We start from the raw sequence: 17,814 nt of genomic DNA, 5'->3' as shown, positions 1-17,814 counted from the left end.
ATTAAGCTGTAGATTCCTCCTTCTTGTCGCCTGACCGTACAAAATTAATCATCGCTTGATAAATAATTAAGGTGACATTTAATAATTAATTCAGCGCACAGCTGCAGACTTTTGAGTCTTGAAGACAGACAGTACGTTCTCAGGTCTTGTTGCTCTTCAAGAATATTTACCTGCCGCTCCTCTCACCCCCCTGTGATGTTTTTGTAATCTCTGCGGTACAGTAGTCAAATATAGGCGATCGGTAGTGTCTAGAGACCTCGATTAGCAAATCTCAGAAGATGCTGAATGATAGGTTTTTCCCTAGACAAAATATACACTATGTATTTTGACAGGAGGGGCTACATTACATGTGCTTTGTGTTGAATTCTCATCAAAAAGAAGGGATGACCTCATACAATATCTTACGTTATCCATGCCATAGACGTGTTTATTAGATATAGGTTCTCGTACCCCATACCGAAGAATTGGAGGATGCTGGTGTCCATGAAATGCTATTAATAGATTGCAGATGGGGTGGTATATTTGTTATGGATATTCCAAGTTGCCCATATATACATTCATCAGTAACGTGGTTTTAGCCTGAATTCAAGGTCTATAAGTACACAGAAGAAAGGGTTAATGCCCGTAGTTAAAGCAATATGCTTTTTTCATAACATGATGGAGATGGAAAGAAAAGGATATCATATCTTTTTAGTAATATTAAGGCAATAATACAACAGTCATTTTATGGTATTAAACTATGATGAACCATCTGTTGTCCGGTTGGGGAAATAGATGGTGAAAGAGAATGGCGCTGAGTGGCTGGCACCAAGATCTTGGTTTGTTATGCAGCAGTACACGGTAACCTAGCAGACAATGGTGTATGTTAAATATTTGCAGACATCTGCATAGTAGTGGCTGGAGGTAAACCAAGTGCAGTGTATTCTTGCAGCATGTGTATTGTGTATATGTATGCATTGACCGTACTGATCTGGTAATATTACCCATGATGCTCTGCAGTCATTGAGCCGTACCGAGTGCTGCCTGACTTTTTGTACTGTCATGTACACAAAGACTCTGTTAAATAAGAATGTTTTTTTTTAGTCTGGTTAGAATGCTTCATTCTTTTTCACGTTATCACCATTGGGAACCACCTATTGCACTGGCCATCTGTCTTTTGAACTGCACAGACCCTGCCCACTTTTGTTAAATGATTCATTTTGCAAGGGTTCAAAGGTAGTGCGCCTAACAGTTTTTTTTTTTTATGTTTGCAAAGGAAGATATGAGGATCACCTGGTAAATGAAAGGTGGATTTTGAAAGGACCTTTCCACATTTTCAGTAGTGAGATTTGTGTTTGTTTACGCAACCTCCTGTGTTACCCATCCTAGATCAGTGAGAGACCCCACTATATAATATACACACATCCTACAGCTGATCTTCCCCTCCGTATTCACCTGTGCTGGTATTGTCTACTGGAGGGCTTGAGGGGCATTTGTAGAAGCCCACTGAGGAGGGACCTTATTCTGAGTGCAATAAGGGGACAGGCAGATCCAATATTAGGACACGATGGCCCAATATGTAGCTGGCTCTTACTTCAGTCAGCTCAATAGCTCCTTCATCTACCAACTCACTCAGCTGCATACACACACAAAGATTTTCTGTCCAACCATCCAACTAGTTGATTGGTTGGAATGAACATCTGGTAAGATATGAAAGCAAATGACAATCAGCAATTTGCTCCCAAACGACAGAAAATGGACAAAAACTGTTGATTGAACAAATAGTTTAGATCAAACATTTAACAAACTTGTCTGACGACCATTTTCATCTGTTTTCTGGCATTTAGGAGCAAATTGCTGATCACCAGTTACTCCCATACGTTACCAGATTTTCATTCCAACCAATCAACTAGTTGGATGGCTGGATAGAAAATCTTTACTTGTGTAATCAGCCTTATGGTGCATACACACGGTCAGATTTTTCTTCAGATCCGAATGATAACGATTTTAAAAATCATTCATATCTGAAAGAAAAATCTGACATGTGGGCAACGATGAACGATATCTGACATCTGATGTGTTTGCAGTCAAATTTGGTCGATTTCATTCGTTTTAATGCTGGCTGAAATCGTTCAGTCGTTCATCTGACATATCTGACCGTGTGTGCACCATTACAGAGGAACTAGGTCCTGAGCAGGAGTAGTGTTTCTGATTACAGGGAAATTCAATTCTGATAGCTAGATCTGGTAGAATTACTTTGTCTTGTTCCCTTTACCAGGCAAACCCTGGCTAGCTTTCTTCTGTGCCCTCTGTAACATGAAAATGAATAAATATTAAGGTCCTGATTCTAAGTCGGCTAAAAGAGCAGGCCGACGATGGCAGTGGCAGCCATATTTTCTACATCATGCTAATGTCGGTACCCGTACGGCTTTGTGCTTACAGTCGCGCCACCCACTGTTTTTTTTTTTTTCGTCTGCAGCTGCCACCGTCCTAATTAGTATCGGCCCTTGCGCCAGCCCCATGCAGGGTGCAAAAGATCCGTCAGCGCTCCTGTCTCAAACTGGCATGGAAATCTGGCTACGCGCCAACAGCACTTCCAGTTGCCACCCAGAAATGCCCATTCCTCCGCCAAGGTGCCCATGCACAGTGCGGCGTATAACGCAGTCTGCAATTGATTTTTTTTGTGGCGACTGTGCAGTCTGCTGATAATTGCGAGAGGCGTCCAACTCGTAGTCAGACCCTAAATTATATGCGCCTTGATTTTTTGCGGCGCCCCACCGTGGCTTTATCCCAAGCGCTGCGGTTTCTGGTTGAACGTCTGCGATCAGTTTTGTGTGCAGGACGTCCATGCCCTCGCGTGCTTTCTGCTGTTGCAGCATCTTCCATAGAGGAAGCAGACTCCAGGACATAGAGGATGTCGCGTGTCAGGGAACAGACACACACACATAACAGGCTTCCTTACATGGAGGGAGGGGGTGTGTGTGTTGAATGATTAGTTTAGAAAGAGAACAAAGGCTAAACTTTACAAATATGTAGGGGTTTCACAGCGCAAAGTTCCAACATGTATTTGTGTACTTCCTGTAACCGGCATGGCATTCAGCTCTTTCTCTCCTTTTCCTTCATTTTATAAATAAATAGTCGTTTTGCAGGTTTCTTGCTCTTTACCTGTGTGTGCAGTGATGCCTCTGTTAACACCTCTGAGTTATCTCAAACCACAGACAGTGTCTATGGTACAGGCTCGATGAGTGATTACTCATTATGTCTGACAGTGTGCACTAAATAATGTATTTATGTCCCTGCATGTGAAGAGACTATCAGGTCAATCCAATTATAAGCAATGGACTCGCGGGTACGAATCGCACTTGACGGCAGGCTGAATTCGCTCAAAACTGTGCGCAGCCCCAAAATTTAGCAAGTTCAGCATGAAATAGGGCTGCGAGAGATGCGGTGCCATTGCCGGCGTTTGAACGCCGTGGCAACGGCAAAACTTACCCAATTTGTACCCTTCACGGCTAATTGGATTGCCCCCTAAAGCTGCCCATCCACTAGGCGACACGGGGGACGACAGCACAATTACGACGCCATCGTTACCTGCGGGGTGAAGTGCATGCACTGAACGTTCAGACATTGTGTATGCAGATCAATCATCCCCGAACATAGCAACCTGACGGCGGTCGTCAGGTTGACCGTCATGTTCGGGCGATGATTGATGTTAAAAACGACCAGCGGGCAGGCACATCGCTGGTCGTTTTTAACCTCTTACTGCCCGATTTGTGGGCGATTACCAAGCGATGGAGCGATAACGACCATCGTTTTCGCTCCATCACTAGGTTTAATCGCCTAGTCGATGGGCAGCATTAGTGTGTGCTATTATTATTATTATTTATTATTATTAAGAATATTTTATTTACATAGATACAACTTGTTCTGCAGCTCTTTACAATTGTAATAAAATAGAATTACTACATTTGGGGCACTGCACAGAGGTAACTGCATAAAACCACATAACATGAAAACACTGTATGGAACTAGTTAAAGCAACATCAACAAAACAAACACAAAAAAAAAACATATTCGTCTTTAAATTCCAGCTGCAGTACCCCCGGATGTGGATTGAAAGATCTACAGTAAACAGGTAGACAATGTCTAGATAGACACCAGATGTAAAGGCGGGTATCCACTTGCCAATTAAAATTAACAATATCGTTATCGTTCAAACGCTCATTAATAGTGCACAAATCGGGCAGGAAAATGTCAGAAATGACCAGCGATGCGCGCTCCCGCTGGTCGTTTCCGACATCAATCATCGCCTGAACATGCTGGTAAATCTGCCGATAACGACAGATTGACCATGTTCAGGGATGAGGGAGGGTGCCTACACTGAATGACATATTGTTCAGTGTAGGCATTGCAGGGGAAAAGGAACGACTGTACAATTACAATGTTGTAATCGTACTGTCGTTCCACTATCTGCTAGTGGATGTGCCCCTTTATACAGTCAATAGGTCGACAGGTACAAATGGTCGACGTGCATATGGTCGACACGTGTTTTGTTTCGTTTAAACCCTCCCCTTGGTACCTAACCCTCCCTCCTGGTGCCTAACCCTAACACTCCGGTAAGTGTCTAACCATAAACCTAACACTAAAAAAATAAATAAATCAGGTGTCGATCATTTTCATGTCGACCTTTTGATCATGTCAACCATTTGTACCTGTTTACCTTCTTACATGTCGACCTTTCGTGTGTCAAAATTCCCCGCCCTGTTGACCCTTTGTCCCTGTCGACCTATTGACTGTCTAACATCTGGTTTCTATCTAGACATTGTCTACCTTTTTACTGTAGATCTTTAGACCGGATCCCGTTCACCCTAGTTAAACATCATTCTGAAAATGAATATGATTATACTTGACATTAATCATAGTTCTATAATTATGCATATAATGTCAAGAGCATGTCAAAACTAATAGAAGTTAGCTATTTGTACCACACTTTAAAAGCTTAACATCCATATGGACCCCAAAACCACAAGCACTTAAAAGGAAAAGCTTTATAAGACCAGGGTTAGTGCCATTAATGATGTAGTTAACTTAACTTGAGATTGCCCTGCTTACATTCATTATTCTCTGATCATAGGGCCTGATTCAGCAAGGAACGCAGTTGCTTACACGCACACAATCGGTCGATTAATTCACACTGCGCGTGCGCAAGCCAGACGGTGCGATCGGAACTGCGATTGGGGCTACTCGGGCTCATGGCAGAGTGATTGACAGGAAGTGCCGTTTGGGGGTGGTGACAAGGGGGGGTGGTCGGGCGAACGCAGGCGTTGCAGTGCGTTTCAATGGCGTTGCAGGGGCGTGCATAAATTATCCACTGCGATACCAGATGCTACCTGAGGCGACAGCGTGCGCAAAAGTAAGCAATTCCTGAGTAAGGTCTGGGCTTCATTAACTGTCTGATGTTACCGATTGTTTCTCTATGTTGGCCAAGTATACGGATGTGAGTAAGGGGAAGTGGGCGTCTTTTGTTAGTCTGCAATCGCAATGTGAATGCAAACCTTTATATATCACCGCTGATATTAGCAACTGCGTTGCGTGCATATAAGCAGAATAGCAATCCGTAGTGAATCAGGCCCGTAGATCCTTAGGGGGGGCGATTCAATCCACAGCGCACATCGCCAAGAATTACTGTTGAGCAACATCACTCATTTTTTTTTCCGTGCACCCCTATGGGGACGTGTAGCAAATAAGCGATGTTGCAGTCATGATGTGTCACCGGTACAAGTGTACCAACACCGTTCACACAGCACATCCCTCCGTAACTGCTGTGTGTTGATGACAACAATGGATCTTAAGGCGGGTATCCACTATCCGATTACACAGAGCGATTGAACGATAACATCATCGTTATCGCTCAATCGCTCGTTAATCGGGCACAAATCGGGCATGCAAATGTCGGAAACGACCAGCGATGCACGCCTCCCGCTGGTTGTTTTCGACCTCAATCATCACCCGAACATGCCGGTCAATCTGCCTATAATGACAGATTGGCCGTGTTCGGGGATGATGGAGGGTGCCTACACTGAGCGACTGATCGTTCAGTGTAGGCACTGCAGGGGATGGGGAACGACGGTACGATTGCGATGTCGTAATCGTACTGTCTTTCCCTAGTCGGCATGTGGATGTGCGCCTTTAGAGATTGGCATACTGTATGTATTAATAACTATGGCGATTATTAAGTTACACCACCTGAGGATGACGTAAACCGACGGGGCCATAGGGGTCAGACCGTAGTCTCCATTGATAATAATGGGGACTGTGGTCTGCAGTACTAATTAGCCTTTTGCAGGAGGTGTCTGTGATATCTCCTGCATTAGGCTGCTAGAACATTATGCAAAAACTGCAGGTTCTACATAAGATAAATAAGCCCATTCCACTGTTCTGTTAGTTAAAAGTTATATGCTACGCCCACCCCCCCATGCTTAAAAGTGGTAAATTCCCTTTAGGGGCATCTTCACACAAACACATCCAGATTATTCCGAATTAGCGTCGTGAGCCTGGTCACACCTCTGCTGTCCACACGGGCGGCAGTGTAAGCAGCAGGTCGCAGCAAGTGCCGAAAAATGATGCATGTGCTATGTTACACAGCTTTGGTTCCGTGTACACAGCAGGCTCCTGTAGACATCAATGATTCCTGCACTTTTCACAGCACTTTTCTTGTGTTGCATCACAAAATGCCCCCAGTGCGCTCTTATGAACAAGCTCTATGTATTTGACTATGTGAGGGCCAAAATAGTACTGTTGATCTGCACTATGCTTGCTGCAAAATTCTCCTTTATTCAGGCTTCATGTGTGTTACATGGGATAATATAGTGGTATGCAATCGGGAAGCCGACTGCCTAAATACCGGCAGCCGGCTTCCCGACTGTCATATCCCGGCAAGGGTGAAATGCCGGACGTCTAGATGTAGACGCCCGGCATTTCCCCGACGCTGGCATCCCGACCGTAGTAATGCCGGGCGCCGCGAGCGGACAGCCGCTGGGGGGGGAGGGTTAGGTTTAGGGCGCACGGGGGGGACTTAGGGTTAGGCACCCCCACCGGGAGAGTTAGGGTTAGGCTAGGGGGAGGGAGGGTTAGGGTTAGGCACCCCGGGGAGGGACTTAGGGTTAGGCACCCCCCCGGGGGACTTAGGTTTAGGCAGCGGGGAAGGGGGTGGTTAGGGTTAGGAACTTAGAGGGGGGATTAGGGTTAGGCACTTGGTGGGGAGGTTAAGGTTAGGCATCCCTAAGGAGGGTTAGGGGGTTTAGGTTAGGTTAGACAATACCACGATCGGGATTTACAGCGCTGTCGGGCTTCCACTGCCGGGATCTCTGCTGATGTCGGGCTGCCGCTGCAAATATAGTATATTTGGAAGTCCTAAAGAATAAAGTAAGGTGACTGCTGTATGTTCCATGAGGTATTCATAGACCCTATGCTGACCAATAATACCTGCGTGCAAAAGCTTCCCGCAATTATAAAATTAGTCCAGCTCGATCGATTGAAGGAAAATTAAACCTCGTTCATAGACACTTATAGTGTGCATTCATTTTGTTAATATGAATAGAGCCTGCCATGTTAGTCACTCTACCAATGGTAAATGACTATATAATACATAGACACCAATGAAATACAGCCACCAAGTGGTCAAATTAGCAAGAAAAATCTCCAAACCTTTTTTCATGAATATTATAATAATTTATTTACATATCGCCACAAGTGTTCCGCAGCGCCTTACAAAGTACATAAACAAATAGGTTGACCAGTGACTTACAATACAATACAGGACAAGGACATGGATAATATACATTGCAACATTAGCGACCATAACACCCACATAAGCAGCAGAGCACAAACAACCAAGTGTTAGGTGCCCTAGTGGGGAGTAAGAAGTAGAGAACAGAGAGCACAAGAGGGTAGAGGGCCCTGCTCGCAAGAGCTTACATTCTAAAGGATCATATTTTAATACCTGTACAATGTTAATTTATTTTAACTATTTGCTGTGCAATATATCTGATAATACAATCACCCTGCCAAGCCCAATATCCTGTAACACTTAATTATAAGAGTAGATCACTGACCACTTTTTCTTTTATTAAATTTAATATTAAAATGTTAAACGCAATGCCTTCCGGCTGTCTTTTGGGTCATTTATGTATAGCGCCTCATGTGGGATTCATCTTTTGCACCATAAACCCACCCCCAGTATTTGGCACCTAAGCACATAACTGCATTTTGGGAACTTTAGCCGTTTGTGAATTTGTACAGTGAACTATGTGCTACAGTATCTCAGACTATTCTGCAATGTTGCACAAGGGGGCGACAAAATCTCCACAAACTGATAACAGTACAGGGACATCCTGCATATAGAGACAGATGGGTCAGTAAAGGTCACACACTGTAAAAGTTCAGATGCTGTATTGCTCTCCACTTTGTACCTGAGTGTGCCTAGATTTCCGGGTAGGCGCACGGATCTGCGGGCCAAGGTGGCGGCATTTGCTATGGTGCCATAAATGAGACTAAACAAAGAAAAAGGAAAAGCTGAAATGATAAAGAAACTGTCCTAAAGTCGGGTGATTGTGAGGCGGACGCAGTTGCAGTAGCGGCTGTGTCTTTATGGTAATGCCGATGAGACGCTCCCACTGGCTGTGATGCGATTCCGCCATTGTGCGTATAAAGATACTCTATTGGCGGACAAAAGGCCTGGCCATTGCACATTGCACCTGTCTATGATCAGCGCAGAATGTTCAACTCAGCATGGCCGCCAATGTCTGTGGAACTGCGTCTTCAGTCGCTGACACGGTCACACCCCTGACTCACCTCACCTCTGTTACCACCCAGAAACGCCTATCGAAATTGCATAGATCACCGTGCAATTTCGAACTACATCCCCTGGCGATAATCATTGGGACGCATGCGTAGTGCCTCTCGGAGGCATTCACAGAGGTAGAACATCGGGCGATACTGCCCAGTGCTTTACCAGCGTCCGACTCAGAATGACCCCCCTCAGTGTTTATATCTCAGCTGAGCTCATTCGAGCCAGGTAACATCTAGTGTTTTTTCTTTTTAAGTCAAAGTACAGACTTCAACCCCATTGAGATATTATTGGTAAATAAGATCTTGTTGAGAAGAGAGTATTGTTAATATTATCCTGATACGTGAGAACACAGATCTGACAGAAGACATACGTACCTTTCTTATGAGCCATTGTGGGGTCTATGCAGCTCCTTACAATTCTTAAATATACTTGAAAACGGGCAAATATAGCTCCGATATGAAACTGAAGGTGAGGGGGTCTCTCCCCATAGAGCTTACAATCTAAAGGCGATTAGAGAAATGAGATGTAAGGTAGAATGTAAGCTCTCACAAGCAGGGCCCCTCTTCCCTCACGTGCTTCTCTTTCCCTTATGCTGGGTACACACTGGCCGAGAATGTAAGCTCTCACAAGCAGGGCCCCTCTTCCCTCACGTGCTTCTCTTTCCCTTATGCTGGGTACACACTGGCCGATATATTGGCCGATCAATTGATCGGCCAATATATCTGCTGGCCGTTGGCCAGTGTGTACAGACGATATGTCTGTGAACCGCGTTGTTCAGACATATCGCATTGGCTGTGCTGCACAGCCGATGGACAGATGTCTGCAGACATATCTGTCCATTGGCAAGTGTGTACAGACCGCCCCTACACACACAGCGGCAGCCGCAGGGAGTGGGGGCAGCCCCAACCCGCCTACTTGGCAGCGGGACCCACGGCTTCCGGATAGATGATGGGCGTTCAGTGTGTATGAACGACCATCATCTAAAGATATATCTGCAGATCACTCGATCTGCAGATATATCTTTCAGGTGTGTACCCACCTTTACTTATACTATCATTTACTCCTAACGACCCACACCGGCACCTAACACCTGGTTGCTGACGCCCTGCTGCCTATTTAAGTGTTGTGCAGCAATGTTTATAAACCATGTCCTTGTCCTGCATTATATTGTACTGCTAATAACTGTGTTTTCTTGTGTGCTCATTTGTTTATGTACTTTGTAAGGCGCTGCGGAACCCTTGTGGAACCATATAAATAAAGGATAATAATGTGCTTGTTTACAGCCCAGCATGTACCCTCCAAATGTTATCACACATAAACAGAGTGCATTGAGGTAATAGTGGGCGCTATATAGCACCGGTAGGATAGGAGGGAGTAATGTGCCTGTTGTAGATGATAAGTTGGAGAGGTCAGGTTTGGTCACAATGGATAGAGGGCCTGATTCACTACGGATCGCAATACTGAGTACGCACACAGTTCAACTGTGATAACAAGCTAATCCACTGCGATCACAATGCAAACTCAGCACAACATATGGAGCCCACTTTACCTTACACACATCCGTAATGTTTAGCAGACTAGCAAAACCATCGGTACAATAGAGTACCATTGCAGCCTCACGCACACTTGCACAAGCCCTGACCTTACTCAGAAACAACCACACACGCTATGAGACCTCACGCTGCGTATGGCATCGCAGTGGCTAATTTATACACGCCCCTGCAACAGTGTGCGCACGCACTAGCACGCCTGCGTTTCCCCGACCACCACCCACAAACGGTGCTTCCTGTCAATCACTATGCGGGGGGTCTGCGTAACCTCTGCGGTGGCAGTCCCGATTGCAATAGCTAGTTGGTGCACCCGAACTCTATGCATGCGCAGGACGCAACAATCGGCCGATTGCGTGCGTATTAGCAGCTGCAATCCTTGCTGAATCAGGCCCAGAGTTACCTGCAAACTATAGGATAAAAATACCAGGTTACTAACCGTTAAGGTTTGGGGTTAGTCTGATTAGCCGAGGTAGTGCATTCCTTAGGATAGGTGCAGCACAGGAGAAATCAAGAAGACAAAGAGTGAGAGGTGGTGGCGGGGAGGAGAATCATAGTCTAATAGTAACCCAAAGATCACGGGTATGGAGGTAAACAGTGATACAAGATGTAGGAGGGGGCAGCAGTGTCGGGGACTGGTCCTTGCAGCTTTGAGAGCGTGGCCTAATTTGCAATGATTTTTTTTTTTTTAAATTAGGTGTAAGACGTAGTATTTGTGTTCAGTGCTTAATTTATGACAAATGCCTATGCTTTATATCAAAGCCAAAGCATTTTATTTGAATTGTATTTAAAATGAACAATATATGTGTAAGGTAATGTGCATCATTTTTCTAACAACATTTATAGCTGCACTAGTAAAATCACTTAGGAGGGTCCATCGCCTGCCTGGTGCGCTGGCCCATGCAGCACTTTTTCCCAGGGCTCCCCTGTTCATCCTATAGTTCTGGCTGAGTGACCAATCACAAGCTGCAATTAAGATGTTTGTCCATTTTGCATTTTACAACCTACTTAGCCATATAATGATTCTCAATTTACTGGACTCCAGAAGATTTATGTAAGGTGTGTTTTTGTTTTTTTTTGTAAATTCTGCAAATTTACCACATATTCCCATATTTCTCAAACCCATTGCTTTTGTACTTTACCCACGTAGGTGTTGAAAAAAGTGTAGTGTAGGTGTTAAGGTACATTAATGTAAGGGTGTATTAGTATGGGTAGAACAGGTGGAAGTAGGGTAGGTGTCAGGGTGTATTGGTGACTGGCGGTGGGAGGGTGTATTTGTGTGGGTAGTATAGGTGGGAGGGTGTATTTGTGTGGGCAGTATAGGTGGGCGTAGGTTAGGTGTGAGGGTGTATTAGTGTGGGTACTACAGGTGGGAGTAGGGTAGGGGTGAGGGTGTATTAGTGTGGGTAGTAAGTATAGGTGGGTGTAGGGTAGGTTGTGACTGTGCATTCGTTTTTGGTAGTGTAGTTGGTAGTAGGGTAATTGTGCATTAGTATGAATTGTATAGTTGAGGATAGGGTAAGGTCTAATAAAGAGATGGGTTTTCACACAGTTTTAAAGATTGGAAGGTTGTGAGAAAGTTTGTTTGGGACTTATGGAGCATACACATGGTCAGATTTTTCTTCCGATCTGAACGATAACGATTTAAAAAATCATTCATATCTGAAGGAAAATCTGACATATCTGTCAGATGAATGATTTGGACGATGCGCGTTCCCGATGGTCAGATAACGATATCTGACATCTGATGTGTTTGCAGTCAGACTTGGACGATTCCATTCATTTTAATGCAGTCAAAAATCGTTCAAATCGTTCATCTGACAGATCTGACCGTGTGTATGCTCCATTATTCCAGAAGTAGGTAGCGACATGGGAGAAATCCTGTAGGTGGTTACCAGAGGTCAGTCGCAGGCCAGAGGTAGATGTAAGAGGACAAGAAGATGAGCATTTTTAGATGACATGTGAGATGTCTGAAGGGGTTGTGGTGTTGAGGGTTTTGCAGGTACGGGTGAGCAATATGAGCTGAATGAGGGAGGACAGGGGGAGCCAGTGTAGGGATAACCGAGTGGGGCGGTGAGAGAGGAAGATCAGGCTTGCTGAAGAATTTAGGATAGATTGAAGTGGTAATAGATAGGTGGAGAGAAATCACTGTTCACACCTGAAGCCTGGATCACAATGTAGGATATACTGAGTTTGTGCTTTCATGTTCCTCTCCCCGCACATGCTGCCGAAAATGTTTTACTAGGTGCACTGAGCGCTTTGGTGATAGGAATTTATACACTACATGGCCAAATGTAAGAGGATGCAGGAATATCACACCCATATGTGCTCGTTGAACATCTCATCCCAAAACCATGGGCATTGATATATAGCTGCCCCCCCCCCCCCCCCTCCCTCGTCCTTTCCACTACATTTTCCCACAGGTTCTCCACCAAATTTTGTAATACGGCTGCTATTTGCATCCATTAAGAGCATTACTGGGGTCCGGCACTGATATTGCACAGTAAGAACTAGTTTGCTGTCAGCGTTCCAATTCATCCCAAAGGTGATCAATGGAGTTGAGATCGGGGCCCGTCAAGTTCTTTCACACCAAACTCTGCAAACCATTTGTTGCTGGACCTGGTTTTGTGCACGGAAGCATTGCCATGCTGAAATAGGAAGGGATCTGCCCTAAACTGTCCTCGCAAAGTTGGAAGCACACAATTCTGTAGAAGGTTTATTGGAAGTAAGGGGCCCAGGCCAAACCATGACAATTAGCTCCAGATCATAATTCCTCCTCCACATACTGTTACAGTTAACAGCACACATACAGACAGGAAGCATTCCCCCATGGTGCTCTTGCTTTCCAGCCTCAGATTTCTACCATTGCCCCCCATATATCTCTCTCCACTGCCCTTCCACCACACTCACTTTTTCATGTACTGCTGCTGCTCAGACAGAAAGTAAGTCTGCTTTAGAGCCTCATGCACTAAAGCTGGTCACACACATGGCGATCTGCACACGATCAGCCGATGTGTACGATTTGTTACGATTTCCCTTGAAACTCTCCCCGGCAGCTCAGCACACGATTTGGTGTCCAATCTTCATACGATCTCTTCTGCATCCAGACTGTCACAGTGCATCGGGTCCTAGACTGTCAGATCTGCCCTACTGCATGGCTGATCTGAACATGCGATGTGCGACCAGCGGGGGCGCGCATCGCATCGTGATCATGAGTGGGGACTCATGATTTACTCAGGATTTGGCCATATTTTACATGATCTGTCGTCCCAATGTGTCGGAATCGGCCAGATCGGATAAAATATCGCTATGTGTGTGGCCAGCATAAGAACGTGTTGAGGGGCTGCAGAGTGAGTACCGCTGATTTCAATGAAGCCTGGTATGAGAGGGGCAGATGGTATGCAGTCGGTATCCCGAATGTCTAATCCCGGCAGGGGTCCAATGACACGCGTCGAGATGCTGACGCCTGTCATTTTACCTACACCGGGAGCCCGTTGCCCGGCATCCCGATTGAAGGGAAGCCGGGCGTGGACAGCTGCGGGGGGGAGGAGGGGTAGGTTAGGGGCTCCCGGGGCTTACTTAAGGTTAGACAGCCCTCCAGGAGGGTTAGGGTTAAGCTAGAGGAAGGGGGGGGTAGGTGCCCCCAGGGGGAGGTTAGGGTTAGGCACCCCCCCCCCCTGGGAGACTTAGGGTTAGGCAGCGGGGATGGGGCGGGTTAGGTTTAGGCACTTAGAGGGAGGTTAGGCACGAGGGAGGTTAGGGTTAGGCACCCCTAAAGGAGGGTTAGGGGGGGGTTTAGGTTAGTTAGCACTTACCTTTAGCGCAGTCGGGATCTTCACTTGTGCCGAGCTTGTGGCGTCGGGATTTGATTTCATACCGATCCCGGGCAGATGTATCAAGCAGTCCTATAGAGGACAAGTAGAGAAGTTGACCATAGCAACCAATTGGCTACTAGCTATCATTTTATAGAATGTACTGTACTAGATAAATGAAATACGCGGATTCGTTGCTATGGTCAACTTCTCCACTTGTCCTCTTTAGAAGGTTTGATAAATCTCCCCCATAGTCATAAAGGAAAACATTTAGCTAGTGAAGATCTTAAAATTATATATTTGGCCCTTCTGGACTTCCGGAAAAGCAGGACACCCTCCCGCATGCCATCAACATTGCTAGTGGTGGCATTGCACATCGGGGGTTGGTATCACGATGATGCAAATCGCGTTGTGAAGCCCCCTGCACTTTTCGCATTGATCTCCCCTCCATGGTCCCCGGGAGGTGTGAATAAATTAGGCATTTATGACTTGTATGCAGTGAAATACCTGTGCCAGTCTTGCTTAATTGAGTGCATTATGATACATTTGGTGTATATTTATATATAGATAAGAAAGTAGCCTGTACCTCTAAACCACTCAGCTGAATGTGAGCGTTCTTCTGCTTTTTGTAGAAATGTGTTTCTCTCAGTCTGTGCTTTGCTAGGTGATTCATTGCTTCTGTGGTGGGGACAATGGATGGGGCTGAGTGGAAATACCATAGGCCAGGGGTGACTAACCAGTCGGAGGCAAAGAGCCAAAAAATATATGTAGTCAATCAAAAGAGCCGAATGCATGCGCGCGCCGTAGGCGTGGGCAAAAGAGGGGCGTGGTCAATCTGTCACAAGGCTAAGCCCCATTTTTGTGCGCACGCCTTTGCCCATATGCAATGACCCCTGTAGCTGTGCCCATTATTCAATGCCCCCTGTAGTTGTGCCCCCTGTAGTTGTGCCCATTAATCAATGCTCCCTGTAGTTGTGCCCCTTCTGCAATGCCCCCTGTAGCTGTGCCATTAAGCAATGCCCCCAGTAGTTGTGGCCCTTATGCAATGCCCCTGTAGCTGTGCCCATTAAGCAATGCCCCATTAGTTGTGGCCCTTATGCAATGCCCCCTGTACTGTGTCCATTATGCAATGCCCCCCAGTAGTTGCCCCTTCTGCAATGCCCCCTGTAGCCGTGCCCCCAGCACTAGCTCCTCCCCCCCCCCCCCGAAGAAACTTGCTTTTGTGCTGGCACCGCTCCACGACATCAGGGCTCCCGAGGGAGCGTAGTGGTGTTAGGGTTAGGATTGGGGGGGAGGTTAGGGTTAGTCACCCCTAGCAGGGAGGTTAGGCACCACTAAGGGAGGGTTAGGGATAGAGTACTTACCTGCCCTGTTGGGATCTTCTCCTTTCAGGCTGCTGGCGTCGGGACTTCATACCCATTCCGTTATAGAGCATATAGAAGGTGTTTTATGGGTGACCTTTTGTATATTTTTTTTTAATTAAGGTTTGAAAGAGTGGAGATTTACATGGTGATATATACCCCTATCACATCACAATGCCAGGACGCTTCCAGTTTTTGTTCAAAAGTCCATCCTGGGTGTGACCTGGCTGAGACCCCTTTCAGACTGGCGGACCGACCTGGCTTATTGAAGGGTCGATGAAGTCACCATCATCACGTGGTAAACCGGCGCTTGGAGATGATCAGCTCTTCCTTTGCAGTGAATGGGACCTGGGTCACATGGAACCGGGTTGCCTGTTCACACTGCATCACGAGCCAGGTTGAACTCATGTTCAACCCTTCACGTGACCAGGGTTGAAATGTGGGGTCGCTCAACCTGGCTCATTTCAACCTGGACCTTTCACACTGCACAGTGCAATAACGTGAAAGTATCAGTAGCTTTGGCGAATTGCAATCCATCATGGAACTCGCAACAATAAGGGCGGGATGCACTACACTGAAAATTGCGGTCAAACCTCCGAACATGCCGTTTTTGGAGGTTTGACAGCATTCCCCATATGCATCAAACTCAGGAAAGCAACATTTTCCGGAGCTTGTTCCCAATAGGCAACGCCATCTATAGAAGCGGTTTCTTATTGGAGATACCCTGAGAGTGATCTAATGGGATCACGTATGTGCAGGAGTCCCCACACTGCAAAGGACAGCTCTTATCAGGAGAGCTTATATCTACTTGCATACAGCGTTACTTGATGCCCTATGTACTAATAATCGTGCCACTGACACGATTAGTACAGTCAGTATCACCACAGAATTTTTAATTTTGAATGAAAATATCCCTGCTGTGTAGTAATGTTCACTCGGTAGTGATAACCGCTGCCCCGGTGAGTTACATCCCCGGCATTTCACATTTTTGAAAGACTCTCCTGGCGAGTCTGACACTGCGCATAGTGTCAGTTTCCGCCGACAGATGGAGGCTGCGGGAGAGGGATCGTAAGATAGCTCTCCTAAGAGAATGTCTCCATAGACATAGAGCTGTTCACTCCATCTAAGGATGGCGTAAAACAACGGAACCAAATTCCGAAATCTTTGCTTTTCGGAGTTGTGTAGTTAGGGGTCAGACCGTAGTCCCTATTGATAATAATGGGGGCTGAGATCTGCACTGATAGTTAGCCTTATGTAGGAGATTTTTGTGAAATATCCTGCATTGCGGTGATACATATAATTATTTTTATGATAACCCGCCCTAGATAAATAGGTCCCTTGGTCAGAATTGATGTTTCCACCTAATTGTCATGGTGAATGTGAAAACCGTGTCCAAATCAAATATTAACTGCTTCTCAGTGTTTAAACTTCTATACTGCAACATCAGTGGGTAACGTGGCTTTACCTTAGAATACGGTACATTGCAGGAAGGCCACATGTTGAAGTACGGGGCGCTTCACTCGCTATTGGCCCCAAAGTTTTTCTTATAGCTTTTACAGTAATTGACGTCGTTTATTGAAATGTGACACAGACATACCTTGGTCTATGAGAAACATGAGGAAGTCATAGCAAGTGTTGAAAGTGTTGGTTATTCGCATCCAGACCAGCTGTTCACCACCCTGGTCAGCAGCGCAGTCAAAAAATTCAGTGAGGGTGGCAGTTGTTGTGGTTCCCCTATTTTAATTTTGGACTGCGCTGCAGCCCCAGCTCTGAAGCCTCCCCTGCTAGTCAGTAGGTATTCCTGTTTCTGACAGTGGTATGGTATTGGTTATGTACTGAGGCGTCCCCATTCATCGTGTCTGTCTGTTACGTGCAGATATGAATATGAACCCGGAACACAGCTGAACAATGCATATTTATTTTCCTGGCATACTGGAAAACTGAGTGGATAAAGACATGCCAAAGACTATTTATTGAGCAGTTTGGAGGTCAGAAACCACCGGCAAATTTCACCATTCAGTATCTGGTGAAAAAACTGGTAACCACTGGAACATTGGGGTCAATAATGAGTGAAACACCCTGCAGTTAATACAGCTAGCCATCTTCGCATCTGTATACTTAAGCATTAATGAGCATCCTCACCGTGTTTCTCAGTAACATTGTCTGACCTAAAGCCATAGACATCCACACACCCTCTTAGTCAGCCTCAACCCCTACCTAACGTGTTTTCATCTCAGGGAAGAGGCAACCCCTTTTTTAATCCA

General features: G+C 45.8%; 1 protein-coding gene across 5 annotated transcripts in view; it reads left to right on the top strand.

The window, feature by feature from the left end:
- Positions 1-17,814, top strand: part of FGD1 (FYVE, RhoGEF and PH domain containing 1) — a 197,243-nt gene that overhangs the window by 137,165 nt on the left and 42,264 nt on the right. The window lies entirely within an intron of this gene.

Source organism: Taudactylus pleione, unplaced genomic scaffold (genome assembly GCF_031769625.1).
Source record: "Taudactylus pleione unplaced genomic scaffold, aTauple2 ptg000665l, whole genome shotgun sequence".
Taxonomy (NCBI): Eukaryota; Metazoa; Chordata; class Amphibia; order Anura; family Myobatrachidae; genus Taudactylus; species Taudactylus pleione.
This window is presented reverse-complemented; position numbering and strand designations above follow the sequence as displayed.